General features: G+C 42.4%; 6 non-coding genes across 6 annotated transcripts; 2 read left to right on the top strand and 4 right to left on the bottom strand.

Annotated features, from left to right (window-relative positions):
- Positions 1-1,602: 1,602 nt before the first annotated feature.
- trnam-cau (transfer RNA methionine (anticodon CAU)) lies at positions 1,603-1,675 on the top strand. The gene has a single exon. It is a non-coding gene; the product is annotated as a tRNA-Met (tRNA).
- A 571-nt stretch (positions 1,676-2,246) lies between these two features.
- trnam-cau (transfer RNA methionine (anticodon CAU)) lies at positions 2,247-2,319 on the top strand. Its single transcript has one exon. It is a non-coding gene; the product is annotated as a tRNA-Met (tRNA).
- A 3,581-nt stretch (positions 2,320-5,900) lies between these two features.
- Positions 5,901-5,973, bottom strand: trnak-cuu (transfer RNA lysine (anticodon CUU)). The gene has a single exon. It is a non-coding gene; the product is annotated as a tRNA-Lys (tRNA).
- A 717-nt stretch (positions 5,974-6,690) lies between these two features.
- trnal-caa (transfer RNA leucine (anticodon CAA)) lies at positions 6,691-6,801 on the bottom strand. The gene is made up of 2 exons: positions 6,764-6,801; positions 6,691-6,736 (listed from the first exon to the last, which is right to left on the bottom strand). It is a non-coding gene; the product is annotated as a tRNA-Leu (tRNA).
- Positions 6,802-7,638: 837 nt separating this feature from the next.
- On the bottom strand, positions 7,639-7,712 carry trnan-guu (transfer RNA asparagine (anticodon GUU)). The gene has a single exon. It is a non-coding gene; the product is annotated as a tRNA-Asn (tRNA).
- A 902-nt stretch (positions 7,713-8,614) lies between these two features.
- On the bottom strand, positions 8,615-8,688 carry trnan-guu (transfer RNA asparagine (anticodon GUU)). Its single transcript has one exon. It is a non-coding gene; the product is annotated as a tRNA-Asn (tRNA).
- Positions 8,689-27,570: the final 18,882 nt, after the last annotated feature.

Below are 27,570 nucleotides of genomic sequence, written 5' to 3'. Positions count from 1 at the left end.
GACCTAATGAGGGAACCTGGGAAAAAATTTGACATCAAACCTCTTTCTTTAACAAGTCAGACCAGGAAGTTATTGACTACTTGTTGTGTGCTACTTTACTTGTTACCTACTCAGCAGATATCAACCTTATGACAAACATAAAGAAATCGAACACACACTCTGATGATGGGGTGAGAGGTGGTAATGATCGAGGCCACGCCCACAGACAGCTACAGCAAGTCTCTGTGGCGCAATCGGCCAGCGCGTTCAGCTGTTAACCGAAAGGTTGGTGGTTCGAGCCCACCCAGGGGTGAGTGTGTGCATGAACAAATCTACCGGTGAGCTATAGGTTGTAGGTTGGGTAGCAAATCAAAAGATGTACAGGTTAATACCATCGCTCTTTTACGCTAGTCGTCCATTGTTCCGTCAACGCAAGCCGTATCCAACGCATTCAGTTAATTTTCAATGAAATCCGGCCGATCGTTGTCGCCGTGCTCGCAAAGCATGCTGGGATTCTGGCACGGCGAGCGGGGGACCTGCGGCACGTCAAAAAGTTGGGCTCGCTCGAAGTTTATGCAAATTTGCCACGGCAGACGTAGTGCGTTACCCAATGACAGTAGATCATGTAGTTTTTTTTCCCTTTGTTTATTCACCACTGAACATTTCGGGTATTGCTCATGTCATTGCTATTGCGGGCAAAATGAACAGCAGCAGTGGCCAGAATGGCTGTGCTAAAATGATTGTAGGCGAATAAACACACCTAAAACATCAGGCAATTGTGAGCATCTCCACTTTTGCAGTAAAGTAATGACCATCAAGGAATAGAGGTTCAATCCAGTGCATCAAATTCTTTCATGGGCAGAGGTGGAGTAGTGGATTAAACGTTATCAATAATTGTGATAGGCATTCATTTCAACAAAAGAACCAAATCACACCCATGGCCATGTTTTCACAACATGTCTTATTCATGATTCATTTTCAAATCAGAGAAAAGGTGCAGGGACAGGTGATGCAGCGAGAAGGAGATCTCCTGTGTCGCTGCAGCAGCACAATAGCAGCTCTCCTCGCTCGCAGATCCACATCCATGGTGCAATATGAAATAATGTTCCATTGCTGACGATTTATACACATTAATTTCCCTCCGAAACTCCGAAACTTCGGTTGATTAAAATCACAAGTTATTTACTTTCCCCCGGAGCCGTTCTACCGTATGTTCTATCTACAACTCCGTATACACGCCCACTGTAGTAGCAACACGGTGACACTAGGCATCCAATCCGGCGAGTTAAGTTGACGTGACGGAACAATGGACGATTATCGTTAGAGATGCCTTGCAATCAGATATTTGTCGTCTTTCAGTTTCTTCTTCCTTTATTATCTACTTAAACTTGTCATGTCAGACACATTTTTCTTCGGTTTTGCCGTTCTCGCCCCCCATAGATGTCACAGGGGGCTGCAGATTAGAAGATCTTATTTCCTACCATCCACTTATTTGATTGCCATGCAATCCATGTGAGCTGGGCAAGTGGGCATCACATACCTTTAGCAAAGTCTGCAGGACCAATGAATGGGTGTGTGAAAGTGCGCCTAGGCTGACAATACATGCATATTTATGTTTTGCAGGCCTCGTTGGCGCAGTAGGCAGCGCGTCAGTCTCATTATCTGAAGGTCGTGAGTTCGACCCTCACACGGGGCAGGTGTTTTGATGTGGTGTTTATAGCACTTCACCTCAGTTACAGCTGGAAACTTGTTGGGCACAGGTGGCTCCGATTATTCTCTGTTGGAGCTGCAGAAAGACCACTCGGAAGCTCAGTCACTACAAAGTGTGGAAAGTGTCAAACGCAACTTATGGGCATTCGAACCATCTCTCTTTTAGAAAAGCAAGTGGCATCCTGGCCAAGACCCATGACAAAGGATAGGAAGTTCATCACGCTAACATAATAGAATACGCTGTGTGACAAAAGCACCTTTGCAGACTCTCCTTCTCTTGACATAGACTGACATGGGACAATTCAGTCAAGTTTATCCCACGTGAAACTACCTCTTTTGCAACTTTCCATAAACTTTAAAAATGAGAATGAAAGCCAGATAAAGAAACTTGTGAGTTGATTGTTTAACCTCTAGTCCAGACAACAGGTCTTTTGAACAAGTAGCTACGTGCTCAACAAGCCATGTCATCACATATTTTAGCAAAGTCTGCAGGACCAATGAATGGGTGTGTGAAAGTGGGCCTAGGATGACAATACATGCACATTTCTGTTTTGCAGGCCTCGTTGGCGCAGTAGGCAGCGCGTCAGTCTCATAATCTGAAGGTCGTGAGTTCGACCCTCACACGGGGCAGGTGTTTTGATGTGTTTATAGCACTTCACCTCAGTAACAGCTGGAAACTTGGCTCCGATTATTCTCTGTTGGAGCTGCAGAAAGCCCACTCGGAAGCTCAGTCACTCCAAAGTGTGGAAGGTGTCAAACACAAGTTATGGGGTTTCGAACCATCTCTTTTTTAAAAGCATTGCAATCAGATCTTTGTCGCCTTGTGTCAAACCCAAGTTATGGGGATTCGAACCATGTCTCTTTCAGAAAAGCAAGTTGCACCCTGGCCAAGACCCATGACAAAGGATAGGAAGTTCATCACGCTAACATAATAGAATACACTGTGTGACAAAAGCACCTTTGCAGACTCTCCTTCTCTTGACATAGACTGACATGGGACACATTTTTCTTCGGCTTTGCCGTTCTCTCCCCCCATAGGTTAGAAGATCTTATTTCCTACCATCCACTTATTTGATTGCCATGCAATCCATGTGAGCTGGGCAAGTGGGCATCACATACCTTTAGCAAAGTCTGCAGGACCAATGAATGGGTGTGGGAAAGTGAGCCTAGGCTGACAATACATGCACGTTTATGATTTTTAAGCCTCGTTGGCGCTACCTCGCTCACGTTAGTCTAAATCTCACCTCCAATAGGCTTCGCACTTCTCCATTCTCACATTGAACGGTTTAGCCAATGTCACACCGACTCACAATGAACCGAGCCTATCAACGCCCGAGCTCACAATGGAACTCGGCCAATCAAGGTGAAGCCCTAACTTGGAGTTAATTTCCCATCCCCTCCCGCTCCCGCTCCCCCTCCTCCAACAAAACCAACAAAAAAACAAATTAAAGATTTTGTTTTCGTTAGGTTAGAGGATTATAAAAGTTAGCCGTTACAGAAGAGGGATTTTTCATCGAGCCGTTGTCTCTGCCGACTTAAAAAAACAATCTTACAGTAAGTATCAAGTTATATTGTTTCTTATATATCCTTCCATTCAAACAAACGTCCTATTACAGTTTTTCTCTATTGGTTTGGCTCATTTCTTGAAACAGAAATTACATTCTCAAAACTCTAAGATCATTTGGCATAACACTCTTATAGTTCAGCACAACACCATAGCTAACCTGCAAAAGCACATATCTCTCCCAAAACTGTTCACCAATGCTTCAGACCTGATTTCTTTCCCATGTAAAGAGTCAGTGCCACCCAAATTGCAAAGCTCTTTCTCAGTTGCCTAGGCTCATTTCTTGAAACAGACCGAACGTTTTCAACACTCTTTAGTACTTTTTGCTAAACTAAACTGAATGGTTCAGCAAAACACCATGGTTCACCAGCAAAAGCTCATATCTCCCCCTAAACAGTTCAGCCATGTGTCAAAATGAAGTTTCTTTCTCATTCAAATAGTCAGTGCCCCCAAAATGCATTGTCCTTTTGGCATTGTGTGAGCACTACAAGTCAAAATGTTTAGATGTTTTGTCACTATGGCATAGGACTACCTAACAGAATACAATAGTGTATAAAACTGAAGGAAAAAAGTTTCACAGTAAGAGTAGCCTCAAAGCACACACAATACACTCATACCAACCATTTTTATTCACACAAATACTGTGAAGTACGTAACTTCCATACAGTATAGTATTGTAGAAGGAAAAGAAAAATATACATAGCACACATATACTGTAATTTAAACACAAACAAAAAACAAGCAAAATTATGTGGCTATGAATGATGACATGATCTATAATTATGGCCCGAATTTCATCTGGGACAGCACGGTGTCTTCGTGCTCCTCGGCCTCTTCCCTCTATTCCACCACTGCGCATCCTCACTCCTCCTTTTCTTCTTCTTCTTCTTCTTCTGCTGGTGAGAGGAGTGTGAGTGGAAGAGCTGAGAAAAAGGCTAAGTGTAAAGGTGGTTTTTCTACCCATTATTCGCTATCCTTGTTTTCTCTGTTAAATGTTTCATTAGTTGTGTTAGTTCTGTGTACTTTGTGTAGTCTTGTGAGGTTAATTTCGAGGTTTTTTTTCGCATTTGTTTGGTGCGCTTCCCGGCCGCAATGGCGTCTGGCGGCTTCTCCATGCTGTCCCGGAAGCACGGCATCAGAGTCGGTGCCGGCTCTCCGTGCAGCGTGGAGGAAGTGGCGCTGGCCGTGGGGCTGGTTATCGGGCACGGTTCGGTAAAGTCCGCTGCCCGCATGAACAGTGCGGTGGTTTTATTTCTAGCGAAGGTGGAGCAGGTGCACAGCCTGGTGGAGGCGGGCATCACCAGGGGCGCCGCCAGGCGGGGAAAGGTGGTAACGTTTCTAAGGGCCCAGCGGCCTGGGGGGCCCTCGGAGGTAGTGATAATATAATATTAATATTATTGCCCATTCTTAGAATTTTCTAATGAATTACAACATTTTTAAAGGAAAATAAACTAATTAAACACAGTTTTCGATTTCAATAACTTTTCTTTAGTTCTTTGGCATATTGACATTTACTCGGCCCTCCCCCTCTTGCAAAATGGTGCGGTCCAGTTCTGATCAAATTGTAGTTGAACGCATCCGAAATGCAGGCAGGTGTACGGAGCGGCTGTCTGAAACACATGATGGACGGTGAGCTGACTGAAATAATCTAGAATGAAGTCGGGTTATCAGAAGCGGAAGGACAGACGGGAGAAAGACGAGAGGGCCAGTGGAGGCAGGCAACTGGTCACTCAGTTTTTCTCAAAGAAAGGTAAGTTCACTCACTGACTTTGAGCTTTCAAACACTAGATGTTAGCGAATGGTAGGCTAACATATTAATATACATCTAACTTGGATGTATAACTGAAACCTGCATGCTTTAACCTTTTCCTGTATTAACTTATCTTGCATTCATCACTGATACAGAGCCAGGCTCCACATCAGGCAATGTTGCAGCGGCCAGTGACACCACCACTGCTGAAGTGCAGCAGGACAGGAGGAGGACCAGCAGTGAAGATGGTGAGAAAGTAGCAAAGAGTACCATGTCACTTTAAAATTGATTCACAATAAGATGTTTCCCTTCTTTTAAGGGTTACACTTTTACAGCTAAGTATGGAGTCAATTTGATTGCATGCATAACTGTAACTTGCATGCATTTAACTTTTCTATGCATTAACGTCCGTGCATCACTAACCTGCATGCTTTAACTAAACTCCATTTGAATCCATGATACAGAACCAAGCCCCTCATCAGGCCATGGTGACGACAACAGGGCCAGTGCCAGCAGTGCAGATGACAGCGCAGCACAGAGTAAGGAGCAAGAGCAGGAGGGGGCAGGGTTAATGGACATTTGCCAGTCTGAAAGTGAGGATCTACTTTTAAATGATCCAGGGCTGTGGCCAGTAAAGCTCATGGACAGTGACATAACTGGTGTTGTCAGGAAATTGGCTACTACAGAGTCAAAGCAATTCTGAAGGGAAATCTTTTCCAGAGTACTTGAGGTACACAAAGGCAGCAAATGGCAGGGAAAGAATGTTTTTTATTCATATTGTGCATTTCAGGAGGTTTGTGATCATTCAAAGAGGCACCACTGAGAACGCTGTGATGGTGGTAACAGAGCTGAACTTTAAGTGCTGGATCAAACATCTGTTGATTATTGAAACTACTACATCCAACGTGGGGCTCGAATCCACGCGCCTGAGATTAAGAGTCTCATGCTCTACCGACTGAGCTAGCCGGGCTATTCACATTTTATAAAACATGCCTTCCGGAAAAAAAAAGAAGAGATAAAAAAAGCCAAAGTCAACTTTCAGAGATTTCGAATGACATGGGAACACATTCCTCCCTTTTCAACCTCTACCTACTCCACTCGACTGGATCCCACTCAGCTGTTAGGGTTTTCCAAGAGGTAATACCACCTGGCACAAGGTGGTACATTTTTAGCACCTACTCGGTCGGGGTCGAGTTGAGTCCAGCCGAAAATGTGACATTTACAGACTGCAGGCAACTGATTGGCCAGGGAGTGATGTCACTGGATGAGTCATGAAAGCCACTCCTTAACAAGAACCCGGCAACAGCAACAGTTGGATTTGATGTATTCTGTGATCGTCAACGAGGTGGATTGCTAGACGCAAAGACATAGACCAAGTAGCAGGTATAGCTTCACCTTGATGTCCTAAATTGTTGTGTCATATTTTGTCCAATAAAAGTGACATCACAGGACTTTTGGACCTCCTTGCTATAACGACCCCACCCACATTGAGGTGGTTGTGAGTAAGTACGAGTGGAAAAGAGCTTAATGTAGCAGGAGAACTGCCTCATCGCACAGCTGAATTGTGTATGTTGATGGGAGGAACTGAAGGCCCGTCTTCAGAGATAAATGCCCTTTTTCACCATGGCCTGACATGGCTTTCTTTACGGTCTTCTAATAAGAAAGTAAGATTTAAGCAAGAAATTAGTGTCAGGAGCTGGATTTGAACCCACGCCTCCTTTTGGAGACCAGAAGTCCCTGTCCTAAGGAAGGACTGAAGCCTTGAGTCTGGCACCTTAGACCACTCGGCCATCTTGACACCATTACTTCCCTGCCTGTGTAAAATATGAGAAACGTGAACCAAAATGCAAAACGCTACTCCACTTGACTAAATTCGACTCGGGTTTTAGGGTTTTCCATGAGGTAGTAACAGCTGGTAGCAGCTACATTTTTAGCACCTACACGGCAGGGATTCGAGTTGAGTCCAGCCGAAAATGTGACGTCTACAGACTGCAGGCCACTGATTGGCCAGGGAGTGATGTCACTGGATGAGTAATGAAAGCAAGAGAGGGCCAGAGGCCATGGGTTGTTATTCAGATTTTCTTTCTTTTGTTTTAAAGTGAATGATCATACTTGAGCAAACGGGGAATACAGAAATGACATGAGCCCAAAGAAAGGTCAAAGTAATGCTCTTGCACAAGTTTGAATGTTTTTTACTCATATTGTGCATTTCAGGAGGTTTGTGATCATTCAAAGAGGCACCACTGAGGACGCTGTGATGGTGGTAACAGAGCTGAACTTTGACTTTAAGTGCTGGATCAAACATCTGTTGGCCGTCCCTCCTCACGCCATATCCTGATCCAGGAACAAGGGCATGTGCACATGCACATGCACATGCACATGCACATGCACATGCACATGCACATGCACATGCACATGCACATGCACATGCTAAAACAAGGGCACGGATAGAAATGACCTTTGGCCAAATTAAATACAGGTTCATTGCTTAAAATTCTCAAGCACCATAGCTGACTTCTGACAGAGCCATCTTAAATTAATAGTATACTTCATATTTTATACATTTTGTCTTGTGGACAACTTTTCAGGCTGAAGTCTGAGTCCCTGCAGGTTCTGGTGCCTGAAAGGACACACTCGTCCCTGGGTGGGCTTGAACCACCAACCTTTCGATTAACAGCCGAACGCGCTGGCCGATTGCGCCACAGAGACTTGCTGTAGTTGTCTGTGGGCGTGGCCTCGATCATTACCACCTCTCATCCCTTCATTAGAGTATGTGTTCGATTTATTTATGTTTTTCATAAGGTTGATATCTGCTGTGTAGGTAACAAGTAAAGTAGCACACAACAAGTAGTCAATAACTTCCTGGTCTGACTTGTTAAAGAAAGAGATTTAATGTCAAATTGTTTCCCAAGTGCCCTCATTTGGTCTCTCAGCCTTTTTGAATTTTTTCTTGTTTGTGTGTGACTTTCATAGCAATATGACAAAAAGGTTGTTTTTTCACTTTGCTTGTGCAATTTTGACAAAAGACAGAGGAGCCTCCAGGTTGAGTCATGCATTACACTGCACTTAACAGGTCACCCTTGGAGAAATATTTTGCCAAGGAGCGTGTATAATGCGTAAGGAGAGCGTTTTGGTGGCAGAATGTTTACTTTAACTCACGTAATACGCATAAGTCAGAACTTCCCTGGGTGGGCTTGAACCACCAACCTTTCGGTTAACAGCCGAACGCGCTAACCCATTGCTCAACAGAGACTCTGCCTGGCTTTTGTTGGCAGTGGGCGTGGCTTCGAGCTTGACTGCTCCCTCATGGCGGTAGATACAAGCGTTCTGTATTTTTATGTGATGAGACTCGAGTGAACTGCTGCTGATCTATGTCAAACTTGAACCAAAAAGTAGGAGGTGCTATACAGCAAGATTACCAGTTACAATACAATTGTAATATCTCTCATCAAACAGCTCAGAATGCCTTGGCACCTTAACTCTTCTCAACCAAATGACTTAAAGGATAACTTGTGGATTCAGTGGGACAAGTTACCCATTACAGCTATCAATTTGCTACCAAACCTACAACTGGTTGCTGACCGGTAGATTTGTTGGTACACACACACACTCATCCCTGGGTGGGCTTGAACCACCAACCTTTCGGTTAACAGCCGAACGCGCTGGCCTATTGCGCCACAGAGACTTGCTGTAGCTGTCTGTGGGCGTGGCCTCGATCACTACCACCTCTCATCCCTTCATTAGAGTATGTGTTCGATTAATTAATGTTTGTCATAAGGTTGATATCTGCTGTGTAGGTAACAAGTAAAGTAGCACACAACAAGTAGTCAATAACTTCCTGCTCTGACTTGTTAAAGCTGCGGTCTGCAACTTTTTTTTAGTCATATTAGCTTGAACTGTCATGGGATTCTGGAAGTAGAATATTAAATAGTCTGTTTAGGAAAAATAACGAAATCTGTAGCTCCCTCTGAAGCCTGTAATCATGCTTGCAAAAACCGAGCGCTCCCGACTGTTTTTAACCAATCAAGTTAGGGTGGAGGAATCCTACCTGTCAATCACAGCTTGTGCACACGCTGCTGAGCGTGAGTCATCACACAGCTTGTGTGCGCTCACACTGGTGTGAACTTACGTGCACAACCTCGTCCACAGAGGGGGAGGGGTTTGGGGGGCGATTCGGAGCTTGTTAGAGGTTCGGGGAGGGCCTTGAAAGTTGTATCAGTTCGAATTTTCCGACTTTAGACTCTTAATTTTGAAAACCTGCCGACTGCAGCTTTAAAGAAAGAGATTTAATGTCAAATTTTTTCCCAACTGCCCTCATTTGGTCTCTCAGCCTTTTTGAATTTTGCAAGCATGTCAACCAAATGACTTAAAGGATAACTTGTGGGTTCAGTGGGACAAGTTACCCCGTGAATCTTTTGATTTGCTACCAAACATACAACTGGTTGCTGGCCAGTGGATTTTTTGGTATAAAAAATTGTCGCTGGGTGGGCTTGAACCACCAACCTTTCAGTTAACAGCCACACACGCTAAAAGATTGCGCCACAGAGACTCTGCCTGGCTTTTGTTGGCAGTGAGCGTGGCTTCGAGCTGCCCCCTCATGGCGGTAGATGCAAGAGTTCTGTATTTTTGCGTGATGAGACTTGAGTGAACATTTGACTGCTGACTAAATCTATGTCAAACTTGAACCGAAAAGTAGGAGGTGCTATACAGCAAGATTACCAGTTACAATACAATTGTAATATCTCTCATCAAACAGCTCAGCATGCTTTGGCACTAGAGCTGGGTCAAATAGTCGACGTATTCGACTTATTCGACGTCATAAATTCGTCGACATGAATAATTTGCGTTTTATGCGTCGCTACTTTTTTTTTTTTTGGTTGAAGTCCCCGTTCCAAACGACCTACTAGATGAACTCTCACTCCAGTCCAGTGGTGGCAGTAAATATGCACCAGAGTCGCCAATCGGTGTAGACGCCTTAGTTTAAAACGGAAGAAGAAGAATTCATAACGATGGCGGCGGCAAGCAGTAGTTGGAGCACTGAAGAGCATATAGCTAAAAAATCACGCACACGGTCTTCCAAAGTCCGGGAATTTTTCACCCTTAATGCTGCTAACAATGTGGTTGTTTGCAGACTATGCAAATTTAATTTGGCGTACCACAGCAGTACATCAGCGATGCACGAACACTTAAAACGAAAGCACCCTGGAGCTCGTCAGGATGGCAGCAAAACACCGTAAGTTCTGTTAATTTCAAGATCCTCTCTGAATAAATGCTACGTTAGACTGTTGAGTTGTTGTCCAGTTATATTCCCGGCGTAAAATTTACGTCTTTTAATTACGACTAGAACAGGTCCCATGTTTGCCTAGTTTAAAGCTGTTAGCGCTACCAGTCCCGACATGTTTCTTCTGTGTTATCTATTTGCTAACACCGGACGGTGGATTTTATACTCTGCCATTATGTAGTTCTAGTCTACCTGTTGACTGTCGAAATTCCACGATCTAGTAGCAACCAGATCCAAGTAGTAAACACGCATTACAAGTTGACAATTTAAATTACATAAATAATTTTTTAAGTTGAGCCTCTGAGATGGCTGTAGTATAGCCTACTGTTAGCTAAATGTATCATAATAACAGCAATGATGTGGACGATGCTATATTTTTGATTTGCTGCTGTGAATATTCATGTACTTTATGTTTTTTGCCATTACAGGAGTAAGGAAAGCAGTGTGGCGGACCTTTTTTTTAATAAAAAGAACCAGGCACCTTGCACACCCCAGGAGGCTAGTGTGTACACAAACAGGATCGTCTCTATGATTGTGAAGGACATGAGGCCCCTTGCGATTGTTGAAGGGGAAGGCTTCCGTGAAATGATAAACACTTTCCACTCAGGATACACCCTTCCATCCAGGCGCCACTTCCTGACTTAATGGAGAAGAAGTATATGGTTACCATGGACAAAGTGAAAAGTGAACTAGAAAAAAAGCATTTCCAAACTATCCCTAACAACTGATGCTTGGACCATTCTGGCCACTGAGGCATATTTAGGTGTCACCTGTCATTTCATTAATGAAAATTAGGAGCTGACCTCGTTTAGCTTAACTACAATGCCACTTGAGGAGCGCCACACTGCTGAAAATATTGCCTCTTGGGTTGAGATGGTGGCAGATAAATTTGATTTCTCCCTTCGAGATGATGTACTGGCGATTGTACATGATAACGCAGCAAATGTTGTTGCAGCTCTTCGCATCCTAGAGGAGAAACATGCGGTAGCATCACATCGTTGTGCCGGCCATACGCTTCAGTTGGTGGTAAATCATGCCTTGAAGAACAACCCCATGATCGACAGGACACTCGGGGCTGCATGGTCTCTTGTGAAGCATTTCAAGAAAAGTGAGCCGGCTAGCAGCAAGCTGAAACAGAAACAAAAACAGTGGGGTACAGCTGAGCATACCCGGCTCCAGGATGTGTCTGTAAGATGGAACAGCTCATGCTACATGGTAAGTCGCCTTTTGGAACAACGGTGGCCGGTGGTCCCAACACTTTCTGACCCAGACGTTACACAGCGTGGGAAGCAATACATGGATTTGAGGAATGATCAGTGGATCTTACTAGAGGAACTGGAGCAGGTCCTCAAGCCTTTCGAACAGGCCACTGTTTTTCTCAGTGGAGAGTCCTATGTCACAATATCTGTTTTACCTCCACTGCTGAAGGGTCTCCATAAGTCTACAAGAAAACCACATACGGGTCTGCTTCAGATTGCTGCAGACCAAGAGATGAAAGCAAGGTGGGAGTCTGAGTCTGCTTCAAAGAGAATGGACAAAATGTGGCCATCATTGCTGCTGCCCTTGACCCCCGCTTTCGTAGGATGAAGTTCCTGTCACCCGAGGATGCTTTGAAGGTACAAGTACAAATTCAGGCTCTGATAATTTATATCAAAAGAGCCAAGCAACAACTGGAAACGATTGAGCAGGAGCACTCGGCCTCTCCCCAGCAAAAGAACACCTCTTTGCTGGACATTCTGCTTGGCTCTGCGTAGTGTGACAGAATGAGGTCAATCGCCGCGTGCAACTGCTTCAACTGTGCGAGAGCCTCACGAGCGGCGACCAGGATTTCAAACAAGTTTGATTTTCATCCGAACGATCGGGAGGTGGTCGGGAGGGCTTAATCATTGTTACCCCATGTATACCACACGATGCGAGACGCACGATTGAGCCAAAACTTGGTCCGATCTCCAAAATAGTCGCACGAGTGAAAGTCTTGTCGACATCGGGCCAAAAATCGCACAGTGTATGCCCAGCTTTAGGAGGCCAGTGCCTTATCCACGTGACTATTCAAAATAAAAAACACAACTTAAAGAAATCGGGTAAACGATCCTCTAATCCATTTAACAAAAGTGAAAGATTTCAGTCTTTTGACAACAATAATTCTTATTTTTTACTTATATCAGAAAAGTGGACTTTGGAGAACACTCGTGAGCACACCAAACGAGTTTTAATTAAGAGTGTGTTGAAAGGTTTTCAGAGTTGGTCAAGTGTCAACTGTGATGCTATGAGTGTTACATCGTCTTTTCCAGGTTTTTTAATGAGAGATGTCGAGTTTGATTTGAAAATGTATACATAGCAGAGGATGATTTTGGTCTATTGACCTCTGGGTTATGGGCCCAGCACGCTTCCGCTGCGCCACTCTGCTACACACCTCTGATGGGATTTTCGGCTCTTTTTCGAAATGCGGCTCTAATGGCTCTTCTTACTGTGGAGAGCCGGCTCTTTCGGCTCCCAAACGGCTCCCCATATATATTTTTACATTATTAATTATTAATAGCTTAAACCTAATTTTATAACATTTTGTTTCATTATTGACATTGTTAAGCACTTATGATGAGTAAAAATGCTGCATAACAGTGCTTTCTAAATAAAAGTTTTATTATAACCAATTAAATTATCACAAAATAGCACCACTTCCACAAAAATAACTTAAAATAAATTAAACAGATAAAATACAAACACTCACCACAATACGAAAAAGTATCAAAGCAGCTTCATAACAAAAAAGGTGCCACAATACAAATATCAAATACAGTTCTATTCAATTAAAGTATAAAACTATGAAGGATAAAAGAGACCATGTGAACAACACCAGTTTTGAACTACTAGGCCTAGAAATGGAGAACTCACTGTATTACAAATACTCACCACAGTACGAAAAAGTATTAAAGCAGCTTCATAACAAAAAGGTACCATAATACAAGTATCACTTTCAGTGCTATTAAATTAAAGTATAAAACTATGAAGGATAAAAAACATGTGAACAACACAAGTTTTGAACCACTAGAGATGAAGAACTCACTGTGTTAAATACAAATACCCACCACAGTACGAAAAAGTATAAAAGCAGCCCCGTCACCTTATTAATTGAAAGCTGCGTGTGATTAGTCAGATGTGTGGAGCACACGCTTCCATGAGGGCAGTGGAGACCGAGGAAAAAAAACTCTCCGTCTAGCACTGGCAGAAGCTGAGCAGAGTGAGGGGGGGGGGGGGAGACAGCGAGGTATCAAGGACAAAAAAACCGACGTGGGGACAAAACTGTCGGCTCTGTGGCACTTGCAGAGCACAAGCAAGACAGCGAGATACTGAAAGAAAAAAAAAAACGGCTCCCAAATAGGATCCCAAAACGGCTCCCATTGTGGAGCCAGTTCCTGTCGTTCACTTCAAAGAGCCGGCTCTTAGAGCCGGATCGTTCGCGACCGACACATCACTAGTCTGAGGCAGACACACTCACTGACCCTGTGGACTTCGGGGTCCCGGGCTGCTTGGCCGTGAGTCATGTACAGTCTGTGGGAGAGAAGTGTGATATGATCTGGACCGTGAACAAGGTTGTAAAGCCACGAAGAACCAAGTGACAATGTCAGTAGGGATTGCAATAAAGTAATTTACACTTAATTACATGTGCTGTCTCTTAATCAATGATTTGCATTGAACCAAAATGATAGAAAGCACCTCTCTGCCGCCTGCTGTCCAGGAGCAGAGCCACTCGGCTTCCTCGGTGCTCTCCACGGTCCTCCTGATGCCCGCGCTTTCTTCCTAGCCTTCTGGGTGTAGCTAAATGGTGAAAGAGACATCCATATTCTTCATTCAGCCCATGGAATGTATGTTTAATTCTGGTGCACAAAATAATTACTATTTTGTACCTTGAAGGCTTCTTGTCCATGGCATGGAGAGCTGTGTAGCGGTGGACTATTTCCTCCTCCTTGGCTGACTAGGCTGTACTACATGCAACTCAGAATCCTACACTCACAGTTTTCTCCAGAATTGTGCAGATATATATTGTTCAATAAATAAATCCACATGCTGCAGTGGCTTACCAGGACTTAGTAAATCATTTCACCTACCTTGTGGAACCCACAGGAGCACAGAAGGCTTCCCCCGAACAGATCCTTTGTGTGGTTCTGCAGGGGACAAGCATCAATTTTCTCCAGGGCCCTTTTCCACTTCTTGGCCCCTGGACGTTTGCCAGTAGAGAAGTGGTATTGGCCCTGGGCATATTTTACACAGATGTCCCTCCAGTAAGCATCAGGTTTCCCTGTCTTAGTCATCTGCAAACATTAATAAAACAGGTTAATGTAAAGCTAGGCTATGTGTACAGAGGGTATGAATTCATCCCCCTTTCACAAAAATAGAATCATTATTATCTAAATGTGGTTTCATGTAGGGATGTTTGAGGTTGTTTGATTTAAAATTAGGCGAAACAAAAGCAATTGCACTTAGGACAAGTCAAATTTAGGGCTGGGGTTATTACAATCTCTTCAGTATATACCCAAATGTGGAAGGCAAATTAGGTCAAATTATAAAGGGCTTGCTTTCCAGGTAAAATGTGGCGGGATTTATGTCCACACTCCTCAGAAATCTTTTAGGTGCTCTTCTGGTGAGAGGCCTTAAACATATCACAGAAAATAATAATGGACTAACTGTGCTTTCTATGTTAAAATTCTCAGAATATTCCTTCCCTATTCTCACTTGTATTTTTCTTCCTTCTAAATTTTTTTTAATCCATTTAAACATACAACCATTTATACCCATTCTTCTAATTTGAACTAATAACCCTTCTCTCCACATCATATCATACGCTCCTTCAATATAAAAAAATACTGCTACAACACTCTCTTTATTTACTTGAGCCTTTCTTATTTCATTCTCTAGACATATTACTGGATCCATTGTACTTCTCCCTCTCCTAAATCCACTTTGATACTTTGATATAAGTCCTTTACTTTCTATATAATATAACAATCTTTCATTTATCATTCTCTCCATTATTTTACATATATTGGATGTTAAAGCTCTTGGTCTATCATTTTTTATTTTTGGTTTTGATTCATCTTTTCCTGGCTTTCTAATTGGTATAACCACAGCTTCTTTCCAACTTTTTGGTAATTCTCGCTCCTCCCAAATTCTATTATACAATTCCAATCAAATATTTTTAGAAAATTCACTTAAATTACTTATCATTCCATAACAAATCTGATCTTTCCTGGAGCTGATCATTTATATTTTTAAACTGCCCTATTCAATTCCATTATTGTAAATGACATATTCAATAAATCATTCGATTCGACCATTTTCTCCAATAACTCCTTATTTTCCAGAATTGTCTTTTCTCGCCCTACTACGCTGATATTTTCAGAACTATGAATTCTAACAAACACTTTTCTCAACATCTCTGCCTTATCTTTATTTTTCACTGCTGTTGTTTCTCCATTATTTAATATTGGACATCCATTCACTCTTTTAATTCCTTTCATTCTTTTAATCACTTTTAACAGTTCTTCTTACCTTCACTTGCAATTTTTTGTATTCATTCAAATTCTGAGGGCTATGATTTCTTTTTAATACTTTAAAGGCTTTATTTTGTTTCTTCCATAGCTGCAGTACATTCTAATGTCCACCATGGTACCAACTTCCTTTCCTTTTTCCCACCTTTTATCCTTATAGTTTGACTAGCCACTTCTACAATAGCATTACATATATAAAGATTAAAATCCTCAATACTACTATTTAAATCCACTTTTGGTATTTTTAATTCACTATTATCTGAATGAGCCCTGAATCTTCTAAATCTAATTATACCTGATGAGCAACAGCTGTGTCACCTCCACGAGGAGCTGATTTAAACCTCACAGGTGGGTTGGGATGTTGTTTGCTGACTGGAACAATGGGAGCTGTTGGAGTGCTGCTGATTTCTGTGCTGACGGCTTGGCTGGCCAAAGGTTTTGCATTTTGTCTGCTCTTTTTGGTGTTAAGTCCTAAAACTGGATTGTGTCTGTTGTTCTTTCTCACGATCAGCATTTGTGCAAAATATGCTCTCTCCATAGGATCATGTTGGCCAATAGTTGGGATGAATCATGGAGCTGCCAATGAGGTTCAGAAAAAGCAAAGCGGTAAGGACAGCTGTAAGAAATGTTTTAAAGCTGTAGGTTTTCATAGTAACTCAATGCCTTTTGTGTCATAGACTTGTCTTCAAGGAAACCCCTTGAACTTGTCCAGCCAATGGATTCCATGTTGGGGAAGAACTCAAAAGAAGGTATGCAAAATGAGTTTGAGTCTTCCTTGGGTGGTGAAACTTTATAAACTGCGTTTGAGCATCGACTGGAAAATGGTTTTCAGAAGACTTCTGTTTGAACAGTTACCCGTTTCAATCTGCAGCTGTTTACTTGACTTCTGCATAGTTGTATAGTACGTGTCAGGATATGGTAAAGCCCTTTAAAGCTTTGTCACACTGCAAGAAAAGTAACTAAACTGAGTTTAGGGCCATCTATTGGGGCAGGTCTGAAGTATTTGAATTTTCTGTTTATGGCTAACTTGTCTATATTTCTTAATCCATTTTTGAACTTCTTTGCAGTCTTAATGGAAAGCAAAGAAGTTAAAGCTGCTGCATCCATTGGCGACATGAAATATAAGCAAGCTGACATCTCACAAGTAAATCTGAAGGCTAAAAGAGAAGTGAATGTTTCTCTGGCTGTCGCCGCCAATCCGACGGAGGAAGCTGCCGCAGCAGTGGCGGTTGCGGCCGCCAATCCGACAGAACCTGCCGCAGCGGTTGCGGCCGCCAATCCGACAGAACCTGCCGCAGCGGTTGCGGCCGCCAATCCGACAGAACCTGCCGCAGCGGTTGCGGCCGCCAATCCGACAGAACCTGCCGCAGCAGTGGCGGTCGCCAATCCGACAGAACCTGCCGCAGCAGTGGCGGTCGCCAATCCGACGGAAGAAGCTGCCGCAGCAGTGGCGGTCGCCAATCCGACGGAAGAAGCTGCCGCAGCAGTGGCGGTCGCCAATCCGACAGAAGCTGTCGTCTAAGGCGGCTGTCATGAAGCTGTCTAACTTGCCAGCCTGAACCTCTTTTTAAATAAAACAGTGGTATTGTACAATGTGTGCTGCTGAAACCAATTCTTTGGCTCCAAATAATTTATTTATTCGTCTCGATGGAAGGGTGGCTGTCGAAGGCCTAAGGACGGGAACCAAGGAGAAATATCTTCATGTTTGGAAATGGATTTAATTTGGAGGGAACTATTTGAAGCTGCATATTCTTATAGATGCAGCACCTCAAAATGATGGCTCTGTACAGCCAGTTGCCAGCAGGGTCCTATCCAGTTTTCAGCCAAGTAACACCACCCCAGCCATAACAACAAAGTAATGTCCTTAATCAAGGAAGTGAGCTGCAATGCCTTTTCTCCACATGGGGAGGAGCAGTGACTGTTGAAGCTAAAACTGTGTACAGCTGTCTCTGTATTTTTAGTTTGGCTCGTGGAGTCATCTGAAAGTAAAATATTATGCCAGAACTCCTTTTTAAATGGTGATGAAGATGTAGGCGCCTGCAATGGTTTTTACTTCTTGCTTCTGAAGAGTGCAGACGTCTCTGCTTCCTCCTGCTGCTTACAGCTTTATTCACTTTTAAATCATTCTACTTCTTTCCGCAAGTCTTGGATATAATTTTATTTGAGGTACAATGTGATCGACACCTCCACCTCTCGGTGTCTAATGAATGAGTTAATGCGATAATAACAAGTTGACTCGCCCAGCCCTGTTTAAAATAATGGATGAAAGTAAACTAAACCCAAATTAATAAATGAAATAAAATTCAGCTGTCAGCTAAACTAAAAAAGGTAGGTATTGAGCCTCTTTTTAAAAACAACAGTCTCTGCAGCCCTGAGGTTCTCTGGCAGGTCCATAATAATGAAACGACGTCTCAACATAAGTTTTTGTTCCAACTTTAGGAACAACTAAAAGGCCGGTACCAGAGGACTTCAGGGTCCACGAGGGCCAATAATTTAAAAGCAGATCAGAAAAACAAGACCATTAAGACATTTATAAACAACTAAAAGAACCTTCAAATCAAACGGACAGGGAGCCAATGCAGCGGTTTTAAACCTGGTGTCATGTGTTCCCGCCCTCTGGTCCTCGTCAGCACACGTGCAGCTGATTCTGTAGTAATTGTAGGTAAATACTTTTTTTTGGGAAGACCAGAGAGCAGGGCATTGCAATAATCTATTCTACTAGAAATAAAAGCATGCATCAGCACCTCCGTGCTGGCAAGAGAGAGAAATGGGTGAACTCTGGCAATATTTTTAAGATGATAAAATCCTGTCTTACATTTCTATTTCATTCTATTTGTTACATTTCTAATATGTTGGATAAAATCCAGCTCAGAGTAAAAAATCTGACCAGTGATGACATGTTTAGCCGCATGTCGTCCTACAATCACTGGTTGTCTAGATGGTGTCCAGCAAACAACGTGGGCTACAGAGATAATTGGCAATCTTTCTGGAGAAAACCTGGTCTGATGAGGAGAGACGGCATCCATCCCACTTTGGAAGGAGCTGCTCTCATTTCTAGAAATATGGATGAATTTATTTGCCACCCTAAAACATGACAACCCAGGGCTCAGACCAGGATGCAGAGTTGTAGTCTTACACACTTCTCTGCAGCTTCCCACCTGCTGCTACCCACCCAATCAATTAACACAAAAGGAGCAAATCCTCTTGTGCAAAAAGAAATTATTAAAACAAAAACTTTAACTGAACAAAAAAATCAAACTATTAAATGTGGTTTGCTGAATATCAGATCTGTCCTTTCCAAGTCTCTGTTAGTGAATGAGTTGATTTGTGATCATCATATTGATATATTTTGTCTTACAGAAACCTGGCTGCAGCAGGAGGATCATGTTAGCATTACTGAAGCAACTCCCTCTGACTGTTTAAATGTTCACGTTCCTGGAACCACAGGCAGAGGAGGAGGAGTGGCAGCTATCTTCAGATCAGGGTTAGGCCGATTTCAGACCAGAGCGTGGCGTGGCGGCAGCGAAATGACGGCAGTCTTACGCCGGTTATCAGGCGGTGTGTTCAACTTGGCTTTTCACACCGGACAGTCCGCGGCCGCGGTAGTTCTGCTCCAGCCCTGTCTGCATTCCCCATTCATTTCAACGGGACACCGCCGGCCGCCGCCGCCGGCCGTCCAAAGTCCGCTGCCGTCCAAAGTCCGCTCGAGTTCTATTTTCCAAAAGCAGCGCGAGACGGAGGCGTCTCCGCGCCGCTACCGCCCGACTACCGCCGCGTCGGTGTGCAAGGACAGATCTGTTTCCATGTATTTTCACCTCTGCCGGTGAAAATCGCTTCCGTTCCGCCACGCTTTGCCGCCCTGGTCTGAAATAGGCCTTACTAATCAGTCCCAGACCCAAGATTAGTTTGAGCTCTTTTGAATCTCTGATTCTCAGTTTTTCCCACGCAAAGTGGAAATCCCAGAAACCTCTTGTGTTTGTTGTTGTGTATCGTCCACCTGGCCCTTATTCTGAGTTTCTGTCTGAATTCTCAGAGTTTTTATCCCAGTTAGTGCTGAGTACAGATAAAGTCATTGTAGTGGGTGACTTTGATAATCATGTAGATGTTGAAAATGACAGCCTAAATATGAACTTTAATTCTATATTGGACTCTATTGGATTTTCTCAGAGTGTACACAGACCGACTCACTGCCTTAATCACACCCTTGATCTTGTGCTGACTTATGGCATTGAGAGTGAACAGTTAACAGTGTTCCCTCATAACCCGGTCTTATCTGACCATTTTCTGATAACCTTTGAGTTTACATTACTTGACTATACAGTTTCTGAGAAGAAATTTACATATAGAAGGTGTCTATCAGAGGATGCTGTAACCAGATTTAAAGAGTTAATTCCATCATCCTTTTCTTCACTGCCATGTGCAGATATGACAGAAGACGACTACCTAAACTTTACTCCAGCAACACTTGACTCTCTTGTTGACAGCACTATAGTTTCAATGCTTACAGCACTGGGCAATGTTGCCCCTCTGAAAAGGAAGGTAATCAGTCAGAAGAGGTTGGCTCCTTGGTATAATTCACAGCTGCGTGCTTTAAAGCAGACTGCAAGAAAGCTGGAGAGACAGTGGCGTTCCTCTAATTTAGAAGAGTCTCAATTAGTCTGGAAAGATAGTTTAATAACGTATAAGAAAGCCCTTCGTAAAGCTAGAACTGCTTATTATTCATCATTGATAGAAGAGAATAAGAATAATCCCAGGTTTCTTTTCAGCGCTGTAGCCAGTCTGACTAAGAGTACGAGCTCTGCTGAGCCAGTTATTCCTTTAACTCTCAGCAGTGATGATTTCATGAGCTTTTTTATCAATAAAATTGTTTCTATCAGAGAGAAGATTGATGGAGTCCTTCCCACTATTATCAGTGATGTATCATCAAGTACAGCAGCTTTAGAAGTATCTTTAGAACCTGATTTGTATTTAGACGGCTTCTTCCCAGTTGATCTCTCTGAACTAACAACAGCAATAGTCTCTTCTAAACCATCAACTTGTGTTTTAGACCCAATCCCAACCAGACTGTTCAAGGAGGTATCTATAAAACCAGATGAACCCAATAGGTTGGTCAGACTACAAGCATGTCTTAAAGACATAAAGACCTGGATGACTCAGAACTGTCTGCTGCTAAATTCAGACAAAACTGAAGTCCTTATCTTTGGACCTGAGCGCTTCAGGGAGAAATTGTCTAGCTATATAGTTACTCTAGATGGTATTTCCTTTGCTTCTAGTTCTACAGTGAGGAACCTTGGAGTTATTTTTGACCAGAATTTATCATTTGACTCGCATATAAAACAGGTTTCTAGGACTGCCTTCTTTCATCTTCGTAATATTGTTAAAATCAGGAACATCTTGTCTCAGAGTGATGCAGAAAAACTAGTCCATGCATTTGTTACTTCAAGATTGGACTACTGTAATTCTTTATTATTGGGCTGTCCCACATATTCTCTGAAAAGCCTTCAGCTGATCCAAAATGCTGCAGCCAGAGTTCTGATTGAGAACTAACAGGAGAGATCATATTTCTCCAGTTTTAGCTTCTCTTCATTGGCTCTGTTAAATTCAGAATAGAATTTAAGATTCTTCTCCTTACATATAAAGCTCTTAATGACCGAGCTCCATCATATCTTAAAGATCTCATTGTAAGATATTTTCCTAACAGAGCACTTCGTTCCCAAACTGCAGGTTTACTTGAGGTTCCCAGAGTTTCTAAAAGTAGAATGGGAGGCAGAGCCTTCAGTTATCAGGCCCCTCTATTGTGGAATAAGCTGCCAGTAAATGTCCGGGAAGCAGACACCCTTTCCCCTTTTAAGACCAGGCTTAAAACTTTCCTTTTTTATAAAGCTTATAGTTAGGAATGGCTCAGGTGATCCTGAAACATCCCATAGTTAAGCTGCTATAGGCCCAGACTGCTGGGGGGCCTCATCTGTCACACCTTTCCTCACTTTACTCTCTTTATGTATGTGTGACATTATTGTGGTCATTAACTCATGTTTCCCTGTTCCAACAGATATCCTTTGAATGGTGTTACAGTGCCCCCCCCCCCCCCGCCCCCTTCTGTCTTCTCAAACCCCAGCTGGTCGAGGCGGATGGCCACCCTTCCTGAGTCTGGTTCTGCCAGAGGTTTCTTCCTGTTAAAAGGGAATCGTTTCTCTCCACAGTCGCCTCAGGCACGCCGCTCAGGCCGGGAGATTGGACCGAAAAACAAACAGTTTTCAGTTCAATCTGTTGGTTTCCTTAGCTAGGAAATTGTTTATGAATTGGCTCTATATGAACGAATTGGATTATTTTATGAATAATTATGATTACAATTAATTGAATTCCAATTGGCTTGAATTGGACTTTATTATCTAAGTGCCTTGAGATGACATTTGTTGTATTTGGCGCTATATAAATAAAAATGAATTGAAAATGAAAATGAATTAAACCCAATGTACCGTCTTCTAAGTGTGCAGCACTGCTTCAACACAGAACTCTTAGAAATAAACTTCCTAATAATTCCAAGTCGGTCTGTGAATTCGTATGTGTAGTCCACTGATAGTGGATTTATGGCACAGCTTCAGGTATAAAACCCTGGATTATACTCAAGGGCAATACCAAAGCTGTCTATGTATACAGTATATGACTATATAATGAGGTATAAGCAGTCAGCTGTGGTGTAGCTCACAGTATGTATAGCTACAGTACAAAATAAAACCTAAACATAACTAGTAGTTACCTTAAAGTTTACTGCTCTCACACCAGAGGTACTCTTACAGTACATAATAACATGATTTATACTCTCGAAAGATCTATTTGTTGTACTAAATCACGGGACAGTATGACAAATGCGTACTTTTAATGCAAAACAGGAAATCCCCAAAAATGAAAACTTCAGACAAAACTAGACATCGAGCAGAGCTGGAACACAAAACTGACAACAAACTCACAAGAAGGGAACAACAACAATGAGGGTCTGGCTATGAAAAAAGGAAACTGAGAGCATTCATATTGAGGAGGCTGATGATTAACACAGGACAGGTGGTGGTCTTTGGCTAACTTAAGCCAGTTTTACAGGCTGAGCAGAAAACAAGAGTATAACTGAGTAAATGGAAGAAGACAAAAGGACACGAAACAGAGATCCAGCATGAGCCAAACGGAACTAACCCAGATTCCTGAAATCAAAATGACCAAGTATGACAAATGGAAGCAAAAACCCACAGGCTGTGACACACAGGGTATATTTTAGAAATACACTAAAACTTTTTTCTTGAGTCCACTTAGTAAAATTTGTTTAAAAATGAACGTTCTTTTATTTTGCCAAGGCTTTCCCAGCTTTCTTATCTTACCAATCAGCTGCAGGTTTGACTGAAAGATCTGCAGGAACACACACCAACACACGAGTTTGCTTTCTGGTCAATAACATAGTATTATTCAGAAAATATTTCATACATAAATGTAAATATATGAATGTAAAACCCAGATTTTTTGTATTTCATAAAGATTTTCTTTCCTTTACCAAAGCCCCTTAATATTATAAAAAGTAAAAATGCGTCTTTAAAATGTATATAAGATGATGTAAGCCGTGTATTTTATAGATGAATTAATAAAAAAGTTAAAAATGTAACAGAGGGTCGTCTTGACTTTATTTACTGAAGAAAACAAAAGAACCACACGTGGCGTTCAACATTGGCTGGCTCCTTTAACCTTTAATCCTCACCTTCACTTCCAGGTCAACCACAGAACCACTTCCTGCCTTGCTTATAAAATAAAGGTCTTAACATTAATACAGGATGTTATGTTTCCCTGTTCAAAAATGCTTCTATCCAGGGCTCATAAAAATACTTTATCAGGGCTCTCAAGTCTCACGCAATGAGCGTGAGACACACGCATTTCAACAAGTTCACACGCTCACACGCCACACATGCCATTTCTCACGCTGAGAAATGATCAACTTCGTCGCACAGAAATTCTAATGGCCTATACTATAAACGAATCACTGGCATGTTACTGTACGCTTGTACAGCTCAGAACTATAGCTCTGGTACAGCTGTCCTGATTTGGCAACCCATCGGCAAATCACAAAATGGAATTTCTCAGCCAATCAGAAAACAGAATTTCTTGTTGCCGGGTGAGGTCTGAAATAGCTTTCAGCTGCAAGCACGCGTTCCATGAATGCAACTATTATGCTCTGAATGCGTCCAGAAGTTGTAAACGAGCTGGAGGTGGAAGAGAACCGTCAGAATCATCAGCAGGTCATATCTTAATTTATTTTAATCTTTTATTAGTTACCATAGTTTTCCTACTCTTTGTAAAAGACCTGCCGATTAAAGTGTTCGTTGGAGTAGTAGGCCTAAATATTCAGCACACACCCTTTGACATGAGCAACTTAATGAAAAATGAAAAATATGTAGGAGTGTAATTAGGCTTCCGTGGTTAATTTTTTTCAAAGGTGTGAGCAGATTCCCAAGGATATCTACAATTGCCAAATGGTATTAGTTCTGCCGCCCTGAAATGCTGATGCAGAGAGGGTTTTTTCCATGGTGGGGCTCAATAAAACCAAGACCAGGAATAAGTTGGCTCTGAATGGAACTCTGTCATCCATCATGACTGTGAAAATGGCTGAAATTGAGCAGCAGTGCTTTAACTGAAGAGTCATAGCAAAACATGCTTCCTTGGTTGAAGAGTTGCTAGAGTGCATTAGCTTGAGACTGTGTTTTCCCTACGAGTCACCCATATTCTGAGCAGAGGTAGAGATAGCAAGGTACATTTGAAAGCTAATTATACAAGGAGCAGAGAATGCATTGGCCGGGAAGCGAACCCAGGTCACCATGGATGCATTGCACTCTTTGGCCTCTGGGGGATATTTTGGCGCATTTACAGGTAGACTCGTTTGCTTAGCCAATCAGAATAGAGTACGGCAGTTGCTAGCCAGAAAGAGGCAGAACAGAGTGAGGAGAGATACCGCTAGGAACAGAGATCGCGGAAATTTTTTACACGGTATTGCTAGTCATAACAGTATTTCCTTTCTACAAATGTTATATATGTATGTGTTGTATGTCTGTTATACATCTCTTATTACAAAGTATTAGTTGAGAAACGGCCATAGTTAACCGGGTCGCCAGGCTGCTGCTGCACCGTTCATCATCATTCATCATCGGATTAATTACTGAGGTAAGTAAATAACGTCAACAAGTCAAAATGTGTGTTTTATGATGGTATAACTTTACAAAGCTGTCCGGTACATGCAAGTACCGTCTCCATTCGGCGTGTTGTGTGTCAAACTATTATATCAAAAACGACTGTAATGTAGAGGCTGTCTTAAAGTTCAACGCATCACTAGCTGTGTCTTTGGCTGCTTTAAAACAACTGGATTTAAATGACAATTTATGTGCAGTAGATGATGATTTTAATACATGTGGTACTTTGATCTTGCCGTAGCTTTGGTGTACATGATGAGCATATTTTGTCTCCCTTTGAAGTAGTGTATAATGCGGACATCGTTTGTTGTTATTGTTGTGTGGATCGTCCTTGGTCATATATTCCCACGGTGACGTTACAAGGGCTATGTTTGTTTGTTGTAATTTTGCTCCAGATCTGACTCCAGATCAGAAGGTTGTGTGTTCGAATCACATCAGGGTCATTGCTCATCCTTTATAGTTGCTGCATCACTGTTTACATACTTTAACCTTTACAATATTATCCATCTTCTGTCTGTCCACAGGTGTCAGGTAATAAATTAGGATATAAAAACATTGTGGACGCAGTATTGTGTCACAGATTCAGGTAGAAGTTCAGTAGTACCTATTGAGCTTTCTTCCTAAATTACATAATACATACATAAATCCACCAATACATACATACAAACATACATACATACATACCTACATACATACATACATACATACATACATACATACATACACCAATGCATACAAACATACATACATAAATCCACCAATACATACATACAAACATACATACATACATACATACATACATCCACCAATGCATACATACAAACATACATACATACATCCACCAATGCATACATACAAACATACATACATACATCCACCAATGCATACATACATACAAACATACATGCATACATACATACAAACATACATACATACATACATACATACATACAAACATACATACATACATACATACAAACATACATGCATACATACATACAAACATACATACATACAAACATACATACATACATCCACCAATGCATACATACAAACATACATACATACATCCACCAATGCATACATACAAACATACATACATACATCCACCAATGCATACATACAAACATACATACATACATCCACCAATGCATACATACAAACATACATACATACATCCACCAATGCATACATACAAACATACATACATACATCCACCAATGCATACATACATACAAACATACATGCATGCATACATACAAACATACATACATACATACATACATTGTCAGCTGGCTGTCACACGTTGCTCTTCGGCGTCCTAACAATCTGATGATCATAACTAAACGAGCCACGCTCAGTAAGTAAACCCAAGTGAAATTGCACACTCAGGCTACGGCTACACGAAAACGAAACGAGGTTTTTTTTGAAAACGGGTACGAAAATTCTTGCGACCACACGGAAACGCGCTGCTGTCCAGACGAAAACGGATGAAAACGATGAAACGATGCAGTACACACGCCACTGTGTCACGCCACGCTGTGAGACAATAGAGAAGTGTTAAAATTGGCTCACAGCGTCAACGTGTGACTGACGCAAAAACGTTTTAGCTGTAACAATGGAAACGAAACGAGGCCGTTTTCAAACTTTCCCACTCTGGAACCCGTTCTCAAAAACTATCGTTTTGGGGTAGTGGGAACGCCGGCTCCGTGTGGCCGCGACAGCGAAACGATAAGAAAAAGTATCGTTTACAGTGAAAAACGTTTTCGTGTAGCCGCAGCCTCAAAGTGTGGATAATAAGTGTGCCCAATATGTCGAATGACGGGCCAGTTACGAGGATGAAAGATAAGAAAGAAGCCACCGCAGGTGACTCCGGGCTGTCAGGCAATGTGCTGCAGGAGCTGAAGACGCTGAACAATAAAATGGACGGGATGAAAGATATGTTTGAAAAACAACTAAACTCCAAGATGGACAGTTTGCGTAACTCGATGGAAAAGTTGATTACGGAAAACAGAGACTGCCTGAAAGCCGAACTCGCTCTGAAAACCAAAGAAATTCAAGGCAATTTGGATCTGGAGCTCGGCCATGTAGTGGCGAGAATTGATCAGCTGGAAGCCAAGTTGGATGGGGTGAAAAACAAAGCGAGTATTCGTTTTGACCCTGATGTTTTGGTGATCATCTCTGGCGTACAGTATGTGGAAGGGGAAAACGTTATGGCTGTTGTTAAGGAGCTGCTTATCCAGGGGCTACAGTGGGAGAGTCCCTGCGGCGTGGTGGCAGCCGAAAGGCTGGGAGAGAGAGGAGGACGGCCCGGGGTGATAAAGGTGGAATTCGGCTCTGTGCAGGATAAAGTGGATGTGCTGCGCAAGAAACTGAGGCTGAAAAGTGACGACAAGTTCAGATGAGTTTACATTCGATCAGCCAGTACTCACACCGAAAGACTGGTGGAACTGAACTTCAGAACTTTATTGGATGAAATACCCTCTGGCCGACAGTTTTACATCACCGGGAACGGGAGAGTG

The sequence above is a fragment of the Odontesthes bonariensis genome, chromosome 8 (genome assembly GCF_027942865.1).
Source record: "Odontesthes bonariensis isolate fOdoBon6 chromosome 8, fOdoBon6.hap1, whole genome shotgun sequence".
Classification (NCBI taxonomy): Eukaryota; Metazoa; Chordata; class Actinopteri; order Atheriniformes; family Atherinopsidae; genus Odontesthes; species Odontesthes bonariensis.
Note: the sequence above shows the minus strand (reverse complement) of the source record. Positions and strands in the feature narration are given on the sequence as shown.